Here is an 18,043-nt window from a genome sequence, read left to right as displayed (position 1 = left end):
TCCACTGACAGATGAATGGATAAAGCAGATGTGGCACATATATACAATGGAATATTACTCAGCCATAAAAAGAAATGAAATTGACTTATTTGTAGTGAGGTAGATGGACCTAGAATCTGTCATACAGAGTGAAATAAGTCAGAAAGAGAAAAACAAATATCGTATGCTAACACATATATATGGAATCTAAGGAAAAAAAAACAAAATATCGTTCTGAGGACCCTATGGGCAGGACAGGAATAAAGATGCAGACATAGAGAATGGACTTGAGGACACGGGGAGGGGGAAGGGTAAGCTGGGACAAAGTGAGAGAGTGGCATGGACATATATACACTACCAAATGTAAAACAGATAGCTAGTGGGAAGCAGCCTCATAGCACAGGGAGATCAGCTTGGTGCTTTGTGACCACCTAGAGGGGTGGGATAGTGAGGCGTGGAGGGAGACACAAGAGGGAGGAGTTATGGGGATATATGTATATGTATAGCTGATTCACTTTGTTATAAAGCAGAAACACACCATTGTAAGGCAATTATACTCCAATAAAGATGTTTAAAAAAAAGTACAGGTTCTTGCCCATCCCCAGATTATGAAGACATTCTATTTTTCTTACCTTATTGAACTTGCAAGAGTCTCTAATACAACGATGAACCAAAGTGGAAATAAAAGATATATTTATCTTATTCACAATCTCAACAAAAAAGCTGTCAATAGTTCAACATTAAGTAGTAGAGGTTTTCTGTAGCTTTTTTGTAGATATCATTTATCTAATTAAGAAAGTATTGCTCTATTCCCATTTTGCTAATTTTTATCATAAATGAGTGGTAAATTTTATCAAAAGGTTTTTTTCCTCTCACCTATGGAGATGATTGTATGGTTTTTCACTTTTACTCTATTAATGTGGTAAACTGCATTGACTGGTTTTCCAATAATTAACTTGCATTCTTAGAATTAACCCAACATTTTAGTAATATATTATCCATTTTATATGTCACTGAATTTGATTTACTAATTTTTGCTAATGTTTTAGTTAGGATTTTTGCATCTATCTTCAGGAGAAAAATTGGACTATGAATTTCTTTTCTTTTAATATCCTTCTTGGCTTTGGCGTCAAGGTTATGCTATCCTAATGTGAATTTATATTTGACTGTTTCCTCCTTAAATGTTTGGAAGAATTTGCTGGAGAATTTAAGTGGTAATTTCTTTATCAGAAGATCTTTAATTATGAAGCAAATTTCTTTAATAGATATAGGATAATTCAGATTTTCTAAAATGTGTTATATCCATTTTAGTGTGTTTTTAAGGAACTTAACCATTTCATTTAAATTTTCAAATTTATTGGCATATAATCTTGGTAATATCTAATTATATCATCCTCTTAATATCTGTATTCTAGTGTTATTCTTTTTGCATTTGTGATTTTAGCAATTTGCAACTTATGTTTTTCCTTAATTATTCTTACCACAGTTTTATAAATTTTGTTAGCCTTTTCAAAGAACTGATTTTTGGCTCTATTTTTTTACTGCTTGTTTTCTGTAACAATGATTTCTGTTCTTATCTTTATGTTCTTCTAATTTCTTTGAGTTTACTTTGCTTGTTTAGATCCTTGAGACTGACATTTAGATGACTGGCTCTCAGCCTTTCTTTTTTTCTAATATAAGAATTTAAGGCTATAAATTTCCCTATAAGTACTGTTTTAGCTACAACCCACAAGGTTTGATACGTTGAATTTTCATTATCACTTGAATATATTTCTAATTTTCATTATGAATAGTTACTTTGACACATGGGGGAAAGAGTATTAGTTAATTTCCAAATATGAGAATTTTCTCATTTTCATTTTGTTGCTGATTTCCACTTTAATACTATTGTGATCAGAAAATATACTCCGTGTCTTCCATCTTTTGAGATTTGTTGAAAAATGCCTCTGTCTAGGCATACATAGTAATGGCCAAATGTTTCTTGTGCACTTAAAAAATGAATATTCTTCAGTTGGTAGGTGTAGGTATATATATTTCTATATATTACAACTAGGTCAAGTTTGTTAAATGTGGTATCTGAATCTTCTATATGTTTACTGACTTTTTTTCTGCATATTCTATTAATTATTAAAGAGGTATGGTGAAATCCCAAATAAGTTTGAGGATCTGTATATGGCTTGCTTTAGTACTATTAGTTGCTTACTTTTTAATATTTTAAGGTGTTTCTATTTGTATGCACACATAAAAGTGCACTGCATCCTTTGGTTAATGTTTGCATGGTATTTCTTTTTTACTTTTAACTTTTTATGGCTTTATATTTAGAGTGTGCCGGGTATAGTCAGCAAATAGTTGTCCTTTTTTATGATCCAGTCCAATAATCTTTGTTTTTAATTTTTTTTTTTGGTACGCGGGCCTCTCACTGTCGTGGCCTCTCCCGTTGCGGAGCACAGGCTCCGGACGCGCAGGCTCAGCGGCCACGGCTCACGGGTCCAGCCGCTCCGCGGCATGTGGGATCCTCCCGGACTGGGGCACGAACCCACGCCCCCTGAATCGGCAGGCGGACTCCCAACCACTGCGCCACCAGGGAAGCCCCTAATCTTTGTTTTTAAATTGAAGTTTTTAGTCTTTCACATTGGTGTTAAATCTCCACCTTAATATGTTCTTTATTTGTCTCATGGTTCTTTATTCCTTAACTCTCCTTTTATCTTCAATTAAACAAAATTTTTTTTTTATTATTCTACTTTGTTCCTCTTTCAGCTTGCTAGTTATACATTTTTTAAGTGGCTACCCTAGAAACTAAAATATGTTCCCTTGACTTATTACAATCTACCATAATCAATATTTTACCATTTCCTGAATAAGGACTTTACGTTTTTTTAACTTCATTTACCCCACACCCCACTGTCACCGTAGTTATTATTATTGGTTTTTATTGTAATGCTACATATATTTTATCTTTCAAGTTTTTTGTTATGGAGAATTCCAACATATAAAAAAATGAATTAAAAATGCAATGAAACCCCTATATCCAACAGTTTGTTTAATGATCATTAGCTCATGACCAGTCTTGTTCCATCTCTATTCCCACCCACGTCTCCCTCAACCATATTATTTTAAAGAAAATTCCAAACATCATATCATATCTCTTGTAACTATTTTTTGTCACTTACTGTTTAGGATGTATCTCTAAAAGATAAGCAGTTTTTAAAAACATAACCATAATATTATCAAACATTAAAAAATTTAACAATAATGCCAGAATGCCATCAAATATTCTGTAAATATTCAGATATCCAAATGTCATAGCTATTTTTACAAGTATTCTAAAATCAAGATCCAAATAAGTTCCGTACACTGTAATTGGTTGATATGTTTTTTAATGTTTATTTTACCTACCAATCTCCCTAAATCTTTTTTTCCCTTGCTACTTATTCATTAGAGAAACTGGATTCTTTGAACTAAGGTTTTCCATTATCTGATTTTTTGGTATGGTATTATATTAAACAAAATGTCCCCTATCTGTAAATTCTATTTGTTGGTAGTTAGATCTAGAGGCCTAGTCAGACTCAGGTTCATTTTTTGTTGTTTTGTTCGTGGCAAGACTACCTCATGGCTGATGGTATGTATTTCTCTCTCAGCAGGCACACCATGTCTGGCTGTATTCTGTAATATTCCTAGTCATTAATATTCAATGCCTGGATCCATTAATTCATTAGAATTTAAAAATAAGAATATTCTAATTGTTATTTTTTCATTTATTAGCTGGAATACTATTATCAAGAGAAAATTCTCCCCATCTATATTAACTTACTCAGTAGTATGAGAAATGCAGAATAAATGTTCAATTCTTTAAATGTTTATACTATATTTTAAAATAATAAATAAACCACCTTTCTATGGTAACCAATTGTTATTATTAAGATTATGAACCTATGGATTTAAAGTATTTAATTCCAATCATTGCAGTTCCTATTCCAATGGAGGCTTAAATTGTCCCATCTTTGGTTACAGGGAGTTAAACTCTGCTAGACATTGTTTGGATTGTTTCAAACAGCCTATATGCATTTATATTTACTTGTATATTTATCCTTTTTGGTGCTTTATGTGCCTTCCTGCACTTCCATGATTTCACCTGAGACCATTTATCTTCTGGTTGCAGAGCTCCCTTTGACAGTTTCATTGTAGAGAAGCTGGTAATTAATTCTCATTTTAATTTTTCTAAAAACATCTTTTTTGAAGGATATGCTCACTGCATATAGAATTCTAGACTGACAATTTCTTTGGCTCTTTAAATATGTCATACTATTTTTCTTTAGCTTCCACTGTTTCTGTTTAAAAATTAGTTATAAGTCTAACTGGTATTCCTTTGAAACCGTATCTTTTTTCCTTTAGATATTTTTAAGATTTTCTTTTTGTCTTTGGTTTTTCAGTAGTTGTACTACAATATATGTATTTTTTAATTTGATTTTCTTTGCTTATAGAGTTTCTTAAATTTCTGGCTTGATATTGTTCATCAATTTTGCAAAATTCTTGATCAGTATCTCTTCAAATACTGCTTCTGCTGCTATTTTCTCTCTAATCTCCTTCTGGTGTCCAATGACCAGGCCCAGACCTTTACACTATCCAATATGTCTCTTATGGAATTTTCTTTATTTTTGCATTCTTTTTTCCACTCTCTGTTTTAATCTGGGTATTTTCTACCGACCTCTTTTAAGTCACTAATCCTCTCTTCTGATGTATCTAATATGTTTTTAAAACCATCTACTGGGTTCTTAATTTCAGTTAGTATAATTTTAAGTTTGAAGTTGTCCATGTGATTCCTTTTATAGATTTCAGATCTCTAGTGAAATTCTCTTCTTAAACATATTAATCAGTTATTTGGAAGTCTGTGTCTGATAACTCCAACATCTGAATCACTTCTGAATCTATCACTTTGGGCTAATTTATCTTTCTTGATTTTTGGTCATTTGCTCCTATTTCCTGACATGCCTACTAATTTTTTAGTAAATGACAGATACATTGTTTATGGAAAATTATACAAGTTTGAACAACGTTACCTTCCTCCAAAGATGATTTGAGCTTCTTCTGGCAGGCAGATCATCTTGATTCAACTGAGGGTGGTATATTTCCAGTTTGCTTTTATCCTAGGATGTAGTTATTCAGGAGACCCAATTAAAAGCCTTGAGTGTTTATCATGGTCCTAACCTCCTCAGAAGCTCTATGAGACTGCTAAAATGTCTGCATATTTACCTTTTAATCTCTTATCAGGTGTTTTCAACAATTTTTTTTTTTTTGTCTCACCCTAGAAGTACACAACAAGGCCTCAAGGGAAAATTCCATGCAGCATTTTGACTTCACTTCTCTGTGCTTCCTTTCCTCTGAGATTTTGGTTCCTTAAGCCTTGAACTCCACTGATCAGGAAAAAAATTAAATTATTTCCCTTTAGAAAACAAAATTTTAAGTTCTATTCCTTATTGATGTCTTTATGCTTTTACTTTCCCTGATTTTTAATATTTTTAAAAGCCTATCACATTCTCATTATTCCAATATAAACACAAAGAAACATGTAGAAATAGAAAGCAATAAAGTATTGACCTTCACTAGGCAATCAAACCTGAGCTAATGTCAGGAAATCTGGAGGTTTCTCAAGTAGGAATATGGAAGAGAAGCGAGATGTGCTATTTATCACAGACAATACTCAGCACAATTTTATTGCTCCTTGGGGAATCCAAAGCTTTTAAAGGTGCTATTATTATTTGGAAGCCCTCCAGAGAGCACTAAGTAGTAAAAATAGCACCTGTACTCTGCTAAGTCAAATCACCTGTTTATTACCCAGAGGGATGAAAATCATCTAATAAAATATTACAGACACTTGGTCAAAATCATGCACACAATTCATATGCTCAGAGAAGTTGAAGGGACTGTCTATGCCTGGCTCAACACATATTTTTTCAATGGATAACTAACTTAATGAGGAGATAAAAGATAATATCACTGTTTTGTTTGTGTTTTTAATTAAAGACGTTTAAGCTTTTTAAACAGTCAAAATAAGACCTCTGTAGTAGCATCTTCTGTTTTTCTTGCCCAGCATCTACATAAAACCTTGCCTTTGTAATAGTGGCCCATTTTTTTTTTTTCCCTTTGGAGAGCCTGCTCCCCCTCCAATCCTTGGAATAGATATAGGAATGTGACCCAGGCCTGGCCAATCACTGTTCTGTTCCATTGACCACAGTTATTGGTACAGCAATAAGCATGTGATCCCAGTTATTCTGATGAGACACAGTACTTGGATTTATAAAAACTACTGGAAAGAGTAACTCTGCTGGGACAGCTAAACTGGTAGAATGGAAGGTCCAGTGTGGTGATCACCACATAAAGAAGGCCCGCTTATGAGTGCCGCCAAAACTACCTAGGACTTCTCAGTTACAGGAGTCAGTAAATGCCCCTTATTGCTTAAGCTAGGTTAGTAAGACTGGGTTTCAGACCAGCAACCAGCAGTCCTTACTAACATAGCTACATCCAAAAAGTACATAGCAGCAACCAAGTCTGTTGACAAGAGTGATTAACCCTCAGGTTTAAGACAAAACTCTAGCTGCTAAATGAAATGATGTAGCAGCATTAGGAACACTTCTCGGGTATGAGGTAAAATGTATTCCAGTCCACTGATAATGTTTTCATTTCCCATATCCATTTACATTATACCCAAGACATGAGACAGGAACATTTATCAATAACATCAAATAATGTAGCTCAGTTCTTCAGACTCCAAGAATGGATTACTGTTGGCATTTTATCCTGTTCCTCATAGATGCTAGTTATTTGGGGATTGGAACAAGTTATAAAAAGTTCTAATTAGGGGAAACATTCATGTGTTTTATGTTTTTAAAATGATATCTTCAGCTCTGACTTTATACAATGGGTTGGTGGTAGCCATAAATAATATTCCTAGGAGAAAGCCTAAAAGTAAAATAAGAATTCCTCCAGTAATCTTATTGTCCTTTAAGTGGACACAGATTCAAGCATGTGCACGTACTGGAGATCACACATTTGTACTCATGGCATTTAATTACAAATAAAATAAAATCTGCAAAACCAGAATTTTAAATATTAATTTAATAACCTTTATGCACCTAGTTTCTGAATGATTCTCTTCCTCTCTAGGGAGGCATCTAATGTCAAACTGTGATATTAAGGTGACATTAAGGTGAGTCATGGTAACTGAAAAGGCATGAGGGAAGGCACATGTCAGAATTATTAATTTTAAAAAAAGATGAAATACTCCCTTCCTTAAAATTATGCATTGCTAATCTATGCTGAACTTCTAAGTGCAGTTTTATTTCCCTCATTTGTAACCAATCACTGTCTCCAGAAGGAAGAGGCTAAAAAGAGAAAGATCGTAAGAGAAGCATAACCATTTGAAAACCCCAAAATAAATGAGAAGTCAAAAGAAAAATGACAAGTTTGTTCGTTATTTAAAGAAGAATTTTCAGTGGGCCAACCATGGCTGATACCATTATAACCATGCCCAAATTCACGAAGGCAGTTGTTTTTAAACTTTTTTTGAGTTTTTAAATAGATAGATAGATTGATAGATGACATGTATACATATATCAATACATAAAAATAAAGAACTCTTATACCCTGACCACATTAAATAAAATCTCAAATATTCTATTCTATTCCATTCTGTTTCACTTCACTAAAAATAAATGCTGATCACAAATCACTAAATTGTTTCCACAACATACCAGTAACTTAAAACTAGATACAAAGCATATGATTTGGCACAAATGGAAGAAATTATACATCTTAGGCTAAAAGAATCAGACATTATTATTATTATATTATTATTATTATATTACCAACACTAATTTCAGAGTAAGACTTTTCCGAAATGAAATCAAATCAGCTCTCACAGTGGAATCTCTTATACTGTTCATTAACTTCACCAAATATTTTCATAAAGCACTTGAAGTGAGATGTTACATTCAGAATGATCTCCCTCTGATCATATTTTGAAAAAACTCAACGCAAGCTCACCATCTCAAAGTGAATCCAAAGACACTAAACTTTTCCTTTAAAAAAAAAAAAAAAAACGCATGTCTCTACAAAAGTCAGTGAAACAGAATGTCATGGGCTAATAGTCTAATGTAACAAGGAGGTAGTCCCATTATTTGTTTTGTTTTACCTTTCGGTATCAACTACTGTTTGATTACTCTTTCTGTAAAGAAAATGTATTCTTAATGAACCTAAAGGAAGACAATGACTTACTGAATGAAAAAAGTGACATGTAAAACAAAACACTCCTCATTCCACACCAGTGTGTATAATATCATTTGGCTACCCAGACTTTCTTAAAGCTCTAACCTCATAATGACTCCTCTCCCCTATATTTCCTTTTACCTTGGAGGCAGGAAGTGGGAAGGAATGTTTCCTTTTCAGACCCATTATTCACTGAAAATTCCAGTGCCCTGAATGTCTTTTTTTCCATTCAAAAAAAAGTAATCGGGACTCCTATTAAAATGATTTCCTTTATTAACTCCTGCCTAAGAATTTACATGTTGGCATGTTTGAAAGTACACCCTGCAGAAACTAGGCATGGTGCTCATCGTCAGCATGACAGACTGATGATGGGTGATGGGTTTCCTGTCGACTCCCACGTCACATTGACTAAATTTCTATTGAGACCACAGGGTAGATCCAGCTTACGAATTTCTTTGTCTTCTTTCTGCTTCACAGATCACCCATAATCACACACAGAAACAAAATGAGAGAGAAAAAAATCATGGAAGCCGTTTCCCACTGATGCTGAAAGCAGAAGCAAATGCCATAATCCTCAGCACGGAGAGTAAAACCGTGTGGCAAAAAGTAGCCAGTGTTGTAGTGTGGCTGGTTCAGCATTATGACCAAAATGGGCCACTCTAAGCTCTGGGGTTCAGTCAATGGGAGTTTTCTCAAATTTGTCCTTAAAGGTTGAAATTTGTCATACTTATGCTCAGCCACCCTTAAGATGCTTGAGTGTATGGCTGTGTGTGAAATAGAAATAAAACCTGTACAGCTGTTTTCTGGATTGAATAAGACACCAAAAGTTCACAACCTCCAAATAACTGAAGGTGCTGTAATAATTCCAAAAGGGTATGCTGAACAGTCGGGGATGCTGGTATCCTCCATTAATGGAGACATGGTTAGCCACGTGGCTTAGCACAATTTGGGAAGGAAGCATAAAGCTTGCATAGGAAAACTTGGTCAGAAATTCCTATTCCTTAATCTTATCTCTTTCTTTCATTCTCTCCTTAATTCATTGATATATGGGCAAGTGAAAAAGCCTAGAAAGAGAACGGAGGATGTTAAGGAAGAGGAAACAAAAGTGTGACCCCCAAAGTTTGTAATTTGTCCTGGCAGTTGATACCAGCGGCAGTAACCAGACATGTTCCTTCCCTGAGTCAGGTCCTTCAAGGACCTGAGATGGAGCAAGTGGAGATAAGCAGCTTTGGGAGGGCTAGGGCAGTGCTTCTTGAACTTTAACATGCCTGCAAATCACCTGAGGGGTTCTTTTTTTTTTTTTTTTTTTAACATCTCTATACATTTATCCCCATATCTCCTCCCTCTTGAGTCTCCCTCCCTCCCACCCTCCCTATCCCACCCCTCTAGGTGGTCACAAAGCACCGAGCTGATCTTCCTGGGCTATGCAGCTGCTTCCCACTTGCCACTGCTTCCCACTAGCTATCTATTTTACATTTTCACCTGGGTTTTTCTTTTAATGTAGATTCTGATTCTGGAATGGGGCCTTAGATTCTGCACTCCATGAGGATCTTGTTAATATTCTGATTCTGAGAGTGGAGTGGGGCCTCAGATTCTGTAATTTTGCTCTTAGAAGAAACGCAAGCTGGCATCCCATGTCATGCCCCACTGCTGCTCTTTGGGTCTGGTACACTGGCATACTCTTAGCCTTTATCTTAAAGAAATTTCACCTGACTCCATTTCCTTTTTAAAGACACCTCCAGTAGAGAGGCAGAAAGCATGGCATAGTAGAAAAAGTACTGGCTCTGGAGTCAGATAAATTTGGGTTGAAATTCCATCTCTGCAAAACTGATTTGCACCGTGTGTTGTAGGTGAGTTTTTTTTTAACCCCTCTGAGGTTCGTTTCTCCATCTATAAATAGGGCATGCTATCTTTCTAACTCTTAGGGCTGCTACAAAGAAAAAATGATATCATGTGCACACTCTGGAAAGTTCATTCATGGAATCAATGAATAAAGAGTTTAAAGCACCGTAATTCCATCCACACGCAATAACAAGGGGCTGGGGGTGTGTTACAATGTTTGAATACACCTTAACTTTTCCTAATACTATGGCTTTGTCTCTGTCTTAGATACATAACTATAGGTTGCATAGAGTTCTAAGCACATTAAGTCAAGCATTTCTCCCCATTTCCAATACTTATCTTGACTCTAAAAAGCTACTCTCTGGTCATGCTTTTAGTAATGACGGAATCCAGGGCAGACGTGGTTCTAAATATTTCTTGCTCTGTCTAATGGTAAAAATACACTTGATAATTTTCTTTCCCTCAATTAATTAAGTTCCTAGACTTGCTCTTCTGGACTTTGGCTATTTCCAATGACAGATCCTCCTTGTTCTCAAGCTGCCCCTTCTAGTCTCTCTTCTCTGATATAAAGTCAGGCTCCCCTTTGCTCCCACAGTAAATAAGGCAAAGGCGCCCCTCCTACCCATGCTGTCCAGTGGTGAATCTGAGTTCCTCTAGGTGAATCTAAAAGATTCCTCTCAGTTAACCAGAGGAATTGAGGGGAAACAGCTAATGTAAACCTTCCCTAACCCTCCCACATCCGCAGACTGATCCCAGCACTCAAAACTCAGGGTTTAATAAAGAGAGGAAAGGAGATGGGGCTATTCTAATGAATATACTAAAAACAAGGAAGGAAATAGAAGAAAACTGTGAAATTGTGATATCAGCTGCCACATCCTGCCTCCCCTGACTACCTCTGGCATCTCCAAGGAGGATGGGGCTGGCAGTCGATGGGTGTTATAACTCCTACGTATATCTCCTTGACCCTTCTGGGCCCCGTCATGACTTCTGTTTAGGTGACACTAAAGGGTCTTGGGCACCATTAGAACAGGAAGCACATGTCAACTACAGAAGTCCCAATTCATGAGAAAAATCAATGATCGTTCAGGGATGCCCCTGACATCACTTCCTCTGCCCCAGTGGCCTCTGTCCCCCAAGCTGTTACAGCAGAAGTGGGGCCTGCTTCCCGTTAGCTCATTTCCATCCCAGACTGAATCAGAGGAATGAATTATTCCTGGCTCATCTGTCTTATTAGATTGATCTGTATGATACTGCCATATTTGTAGCTCGAATACTGGCAATTTCATATGACTCCACCTTATATCCTATTTACAGAAACAGAGTTTCACTGCTACAAAAAACTAAACCATTTCTATGGTTGGGCTATGCTGGCCAGAACAAAGTTATCTCAAATTCATTTAGTAACAGGCTGCATATTTTAAACTAAAACATACTTAGTATGGCCCTTACCCTTACTGTCTACTTTTCTAAGACAAGATAAATTCAGCAAACTTGTTAGGAAACATCCCATCTGGAGCAGGAACTATCAGTCAAACACCATGCAATCACTGTGCATTTACTCTGCGGAAGGTGTGAGAAAGCCAGAACAATAAACAAAACCCCATTTCTGTCTCTAAGCAGTAACTGATCTAGCTGAAGAAAGCAGAAAGAATAACGTGGAAAAGGTAAAGAATGAAGCAACGATATAAGAAATGTCACAAGACAGACCATAATCATTTGCTAAATGAGTAGAATCAAAAATAAGTGCAGTGAGTCGAGAGGCAGGAGCAATCACCTAGAATCTGATTTGAGCCACTTTCCACCTAATTTAGCTCATCAATCACTGTACCCTCCCACCTACTTACTGTGGGAAGTTATTGCAGAAAATGAAAATCGCCTCTCTGCCTACTCATAACTCCCGGATGACAGTCCCAGAGATATATCCCCAGTAAGTCTCAGACCACGCCCTCTCATTTGTTGGATCCATCCCAGGAAAAGATGGAAGAACAGGGACATTTATGCTGGACACTTCTCTCTCCTCTAGATGAATTCAGTATGATGCGGTGGGGGCGGGTGATTGAAGGTGTGTACCTCAATATAAACTGCAGCATCCTGGCTGCCTAGCATTTAAACTAACTTTATGATGTCTCTTAATTCTGAATTTCAACCTTTCTGAGCAGTTGCCAATAGCCAAAAGTGGCCATAGCTGTAAGTATATTATAAATACTGATTTAGCTACAAATGAGGCCATGTTAGTATCACACATTCACTGGCCATTTCAGCAATTCCCTGCGAGCTCTCAAAGACCCTCCCGTGGTACCCTGCTCTGCCTCTCTACTGAGGTCTCCGCTTGAGGATGGCACCTAGCCATGAACTCTGTCTCCAGCATCCTCCAGGAAAAGGCTGCTTCCTTAACCCAGGAGCCAAGACCAAGTGTTCTGCAAGTGGCAAACTCTCAAGGCAGCAGCAGCCGTGGCTGCTTCAGTGCTCCCCGCACTAAAGCCACATTGAGGTATTCCATGGAGAAATGCAGATAATGCCCTTTGGGAGAAGGACAATGCTGTCACCCTCTATCACCAGGCCTAATAAAGGTTTGCTCACACCCCAAGGAAACATCTCCGATTAGGCCCTTTCTCTTACCCCTCATCGCTAATCCATAGAAAAGACCTTTGCCCTACAAAATATCTCTTGAGCCCCCCCGCCGCCTTTTTCTCCATCTCAGCAGACATTCTGAATATTAACCACATTTCCACAGCCTTCTAATATCCTCTTTCCATCCTTGTTCTTTTAATCCATTCTGAACACAGGGGCAAGAGAGACTTTCTAAATCAATTAAACGGACTGTATCTTCCCGGGCTTAAAACCCTTCAGTGCTTTCCTGTTACACTCACGATCAAATCTAAGCTCTCCGCCCTGGCCAACAAGGCCTTGTGGGACCCAGTCCTCTCTATTCCTGAGGCTCAGACCAACTCTCTGGTGCTAGGCTACAGAACAGACACCATCACTGGCCTCTTCATGGCCCAGCCTACTCCACTACCCTTAATATACACAGAAATTTCTTCAAGGCCTCCCTTTCCCTCAGGCAGATGCTTAGCAAACCCAACTCTAAATGCTCCTTCTGACTCAACCCAATTCACCTTCTCTCTCCATCTCTGTATACATAGGTGTGTGTGTGTCTGTGTGTATGGCTATTTGTATATACAGTATACACACTGTTGTGTATATTTAGATGTCACGTTATCCCAAATTCCACAGAAAAGCACTGCCTGAGCCAAATGCTATGTGCGCCTAATTTATTAGAGCATGCCATCCCATGGAAGCAAGAGGGAAATGAGGTAGGGAAAGAGGAAAAGCAGATCCCAGGGTACCTCTCTGAGTCTTGTTCTCAAGCACAACTGATTGTGGGATCTTCTCAGGACAGTTGATCAGGCAGAAGAAGGGAGACAAATGTTTTCCACCCCATGGCCATAGGAGGGTGGTGAGCCAGTCTAGTGCATCTCAGCCTCGGCAATAGCGGTGTGGGTGGGGGGCTGTAGGTGAGGCGGGGTGAGTACTGATGGGAGGGGCTGGGAGAAGTCACTGCAATAGCCTTCAGCCACTAGAGGCAGCAGTAGTGACCCGGCTCAATAACCACGAGAGCAGCACATAGCAAGCGTACAGATCTGGAGTAGGGCCTAACCTAAGGCTAGCACAGATGGATTAGAAGGTGATGCCATCTAAATGTATTGCTCAAGAATGGCAAGCACATGACCCATAGGCTCAGCACTCCCAAAGCGTGCACTCACGGCAAACATCTCCAAATGTTCAACAGTACTTTTTCTAGTTGAGCCCAGCCAGCCTCAGAATCTTTCTCAACACAGGGCTGTTAACAGCGACACTATCCAGTAAGACTTGACACATCTCCAGGAGAGAACATTGCAATAAAAAAGTTCTTTCCTATACATTAACTAATTTGATCTCTACAAATTTGAAACATTCAGTGGGGAGGGTAAAATTCACCTCTATTCTGCAGCTGGGCAACAGAGACTTAAAGAAAGTACCTGGTATGGATACAGTCACACACAGTCAGAGCAGGGATGAAAACCTAGATTTTCTGACTCCTGGCTATGTATAAAAACCTAATACACATATACTGCAACCCAATGACTGAGAATCAAAGAATTATTTTATTAATTTAACTATAAGAGGATATATACTGTGGTTCTCAAGGACTATTCTGTATTTTATTTCTTTAACATAAATTGGCAGACAGAAGGCAGACACTAAGAAGCACATGACAGTAATGCAAATAAGGATAATACAATATGTTTTTTAAAATTCAGATCTGGACAAAAAATACTTTCAACCTAATGAAAATGATAAATTTCAGTAAGTGGAAAATGCCACAAAAGGGAAGTTTTTCCACAGCATCTTCCATCTCACCCAGCCTTATAGCTCAGAAGTCAGTGTATGTGGCTCTCTTTGATATTTTGGGAAAAGAGAATACCATTCGAGAAATCAAACTCTGTGTACACCCTTGCATAGTAGCTCTCATCATTCTGCATCGGACACCAGTTTTACAGATTTGGCATCACATAGTGATCCATACCTTATTCATGGAAAGGAGTTTATTTCATATAAAGCAGTTCTGATCTTCATTGTGGTGTAATTACAAGTCGATCTGTCAATGCTGTTGTTCTTAAGCTTTGACATTTATTATAGGAAACATGTGTCATTATTTCTACTGACCCTTCATTCGTCTCCCACCCACCAAACATACCTACCCAAATGTTCAGAGCTTTGTATATACACCTTAATAATCTGTTGTCCAATACTTCGCAAAGAAAATATATTATCATATGGCATCAAGAATGTCTGAAGCTCTAGAGCTAAAACCTCATGGATGTGACATTTAAGCCTTACTGGGGCTCTATTCTATGCAGAGAAGTGTGCTAAGAACTAATAGTTACCCAAATGCATTTCTGGTCCCCTTTTCTCCCTCCCAAACCCATTGTCATCCAGGCCCTTTAAAGCTTTAGTTCCCCACTTTTCTTCAGCAAAGTTCCTCCCTCAACCCCGTGTTATCCTTCCCACACTAAAACCAACCACACTGTCCTTCTCTTCAGTGGTTGTTTCCGCTTTGAGGAGCCCAGCTGGACCCCTGGCCTGCACAGCTTAGCCCTGACCTCCCCAGCACTGCTCTGAAGACTGGTATTGGCCTGGTATTCAGGCCCTGCTCCCTAACATGGTCCCTGCCTGATCCCTGGTAAAGCTTTAATCACACAAAAATAAATAAATAAATAAGATATAAAAAAGAATAAGATACTGCCTCTTTCCTTTAAAGTAGTATGCTCTAAACTGCATGATATAACCCAATAGTGGTCAAGAAATCAATTTAGGGAATTGTGACCAGAATTTTTTTAAAAACTAAAATAGAATTGAATAGAAAATAGTAGAAAATATCTCACAGAGTGGGTATACTTTCATGAAGCTGTGTGTACCTGCACGTGTGTGTGTGTGTGTGTGTGTGTGTGTGTCATGAAGCTGTGTGTACCTGCACGTGTGTGTGTGTGTGTGTGTGTGTGTGTGTGTGTAAATGTATTCCTTACTGTGGGTGACCTAAGAGTTTGAAAGACAAAGTTTCCCACAGTGGGAAAACCATCTCTGAACAAAATCTATGCATGGAGAATCACTAGAGTGACACATAATCAGCATTCAACATGCACATATGATGGTAAAAACTAGTACTACTGAGAAGTAGACCTGATGTTCAAGCAATGGTGAGAACCCAAACTTTGCTTTCTAAAGCCCATGTTCATCATTTTACCCCCTGCTCAGAAAACACTGTATGTGGCCCCTATCACCACAGAATATAATCCAAGCTCACTAATATGGCAGGTGAGGGCCTCCAAGCTCATCTCCCACCACGTGTCCCCCCACCCCCACCCTCTCATGCCACACTGGGGCTATAATCCTTTTCTGCCATTTCCTGAATATATTCTGTATTTTGCTACTGCTGGGCCCTGGCACAAATTCCTCCTTCATATAAGAATGCCTTTCCTTCTCTGAGTGACCAGTAAAGTCATAAACTCATAGCAGATAGTTTTGTTTTGTCCCTCCAGCAAACGATATCATCTTCCTTCTGGTAATATTATTCTCTTTGCATTGAGGAACTCCCCAAAGTTTCCTGTGTTCCTGGTGGTGTTGTCAATCATAATGCCCCATTGCCTGTGGTCACAAGGGAAACCATGTGACAAATATAACTGGTAAGACAACTGTAATCCTTAATCACACTTGAAAGTCACTCCAGGAATTAGGATGTGCATGTTGGGCCATTACTTTGCCTACCCCACCAGGGGATACTGATCCTGATGGTCCATGGCCCGCATTTTAAGAACCACTGAATGACCATCACGATAAAAGCCAGCCTTGTCTTTTAGTTCTTCTTTAGTCTGTCTGCCCCTGCTCTATCCCACTAGATTCAGGGTATTCTGAAGGCCGGTTTGAATTGTGGCCTTTTTTAAAAAATTAATTTAATTTTATTTACATCCTCCTTTCTGAATACTGGAATATACATCTTTCAGTTAAATTTGAGGGATAGGCAAGCAGACTGAAATATTAACAGAAAAAAATTGTGTACCTAATGCCCTGAAATGGAAAGAGACTGGCTGATAAAATCGTCTGGATTCCTTACTATTCAACATAACTCTTTCTACCTAATTATGCTCCTGAATCTCACATTCCTCAATTGCTGACTGCTGGATATTGCCAGTCTGATGTCCCAAATATTTTGAATTTTTCTCTAACCAAAACTGTGTATCCAGACTCATCCTGAGCTCCACCTCATGGGCTCTGGTTCTCAAAGATGGCTTTACCACACACTCAAATATTAAAGCCAGATATCTCATCAGCATCATAGGAACAGCAGCCAACATTTATTCTACAAGTGCTATGAACCTGGAAATGTTCTATATTCCCTATAGACACTTACTCATTAGTTCTTAGAGGTCTTGTTCATTTTTATATCTCTGATAGTGCTTTGCATATAGCATCTATTCAATAAGCCTACATTACCTGGTTCACTCAGCAGACCATAAGCTCCTTGAAAGTAGGGACTGGGTCTTCTCATTTTGTTTCCAGCATGAAACTAAGTGACATACCTCACATTGCATTTATAGTACAATGACAGAGAGGCCAGACCATATGTGAGTAGTAGGGAATAAGTTAGCCAAGTTGGGATAGGGCCTGAGGTCAAATTGCCTTGAGAAGTAGGCAGAACTTAAACATGATATAGCAGGCAGCTCATAGCTACTGCACAATCCTAAACAAGGACATAAAGTTAAAATCATTTTATAGAGCCATAGCAATATGTCCACAGTTTAGCTTAGAAACAATTAGACAAGGACCAAAGGTTTTCCAGGAGGTCTGATTCTTCAATGAGACAAGAGGATTGAAATGGGGTCCTTCAAGTTCTCTTTCAGCCTCCTGATCTAGGTATTGAGTTATCTGTCCTTTGTTCTCAGTGATTTACTATATCTGATTGTAACTCAGATTCAAACATTAGGCTCTGCCTGCTTTTCCATCAGGATTTTAAAATCAATATCTTTACCATTTATGAAATTGTGTGATGTGCTTTGAAGACTTAGGGCATCTTCGAGAGACAGGGAATGTCACCTTGTACTATATCATACCAATGTATTAAATAGTGACTTCTTTAAAAATCAAAAGCTGCTGCTTGAAATGCTATTAAATTGTAACCTATAAAAGCAGCACACAATCATCTCAATGGTACAAAAAGCAAACTTTAAATATAGTGGATGAAGTGGGTGAGACTCCACACTCCCAATGCAGGGGGTCAGGGTTTGATCCCTGGTCGGGGAACTAGACCCCTGCATGCTGCAACTAACAGTCTGTAAGTCAGAAAGAAAAAAAAACAAATACCGTATGCTAACACATATATATGGAATCTAAGAAAAAAAAAAAAAAAAAAAAAGGTCATGAA

The 18,043-nt window shown here is 38.0% G+C and overlaps 1 protein-coding gene across 22 annotated transcripts in view; it reads right to left on the bottom strand.

The window, feature by feature from the left end:
- Nucleotides 1-18,043, bottom strand: part of FHIT (fragile histidine triad diadenosine triphosphatase) — a 1,537,641-nt gene that overhangs the window by 1,240,602 nt on the left and 278,996 nt on the right. Inside the window, exon 1 of one of the 22 annotated variants that reach the window (XM_028478560.2) lies at nucleotides 5,037-5,321. The exons of the other annotated variants lie outside the window; for them this stretch is intronic. The gene's annotated coding sequence lies outside the window, so the exon portion shown is untranslated. Of the gene's footprint in view, nucleotides 1-5,036; nucleotides 5,322-18,043 lie in introns of those variants that run through there. 22 annotated transcript variants of the gene reach the window in all.

This window comes from Physeter macrocephalus, chromosome 18, assembly GCF_002837175.3.
Source record: "Physeter macrocephalus isolate SW-GA chromosome 18, ASM283717v5, whole genome shotgun sequence".
Classification (NCBI taxonomy): domain Eukaryota; kingdom Metazoa; phylum Chordata; class Mammalia; order Artiodactyla; family Physeteridae; genus Physeter; species Physeter macrocephalus.
Note: the sequence above shows the minus strand (reverse complement) of the source record. Positions and strands in the feature narration are given on the sequence as shown.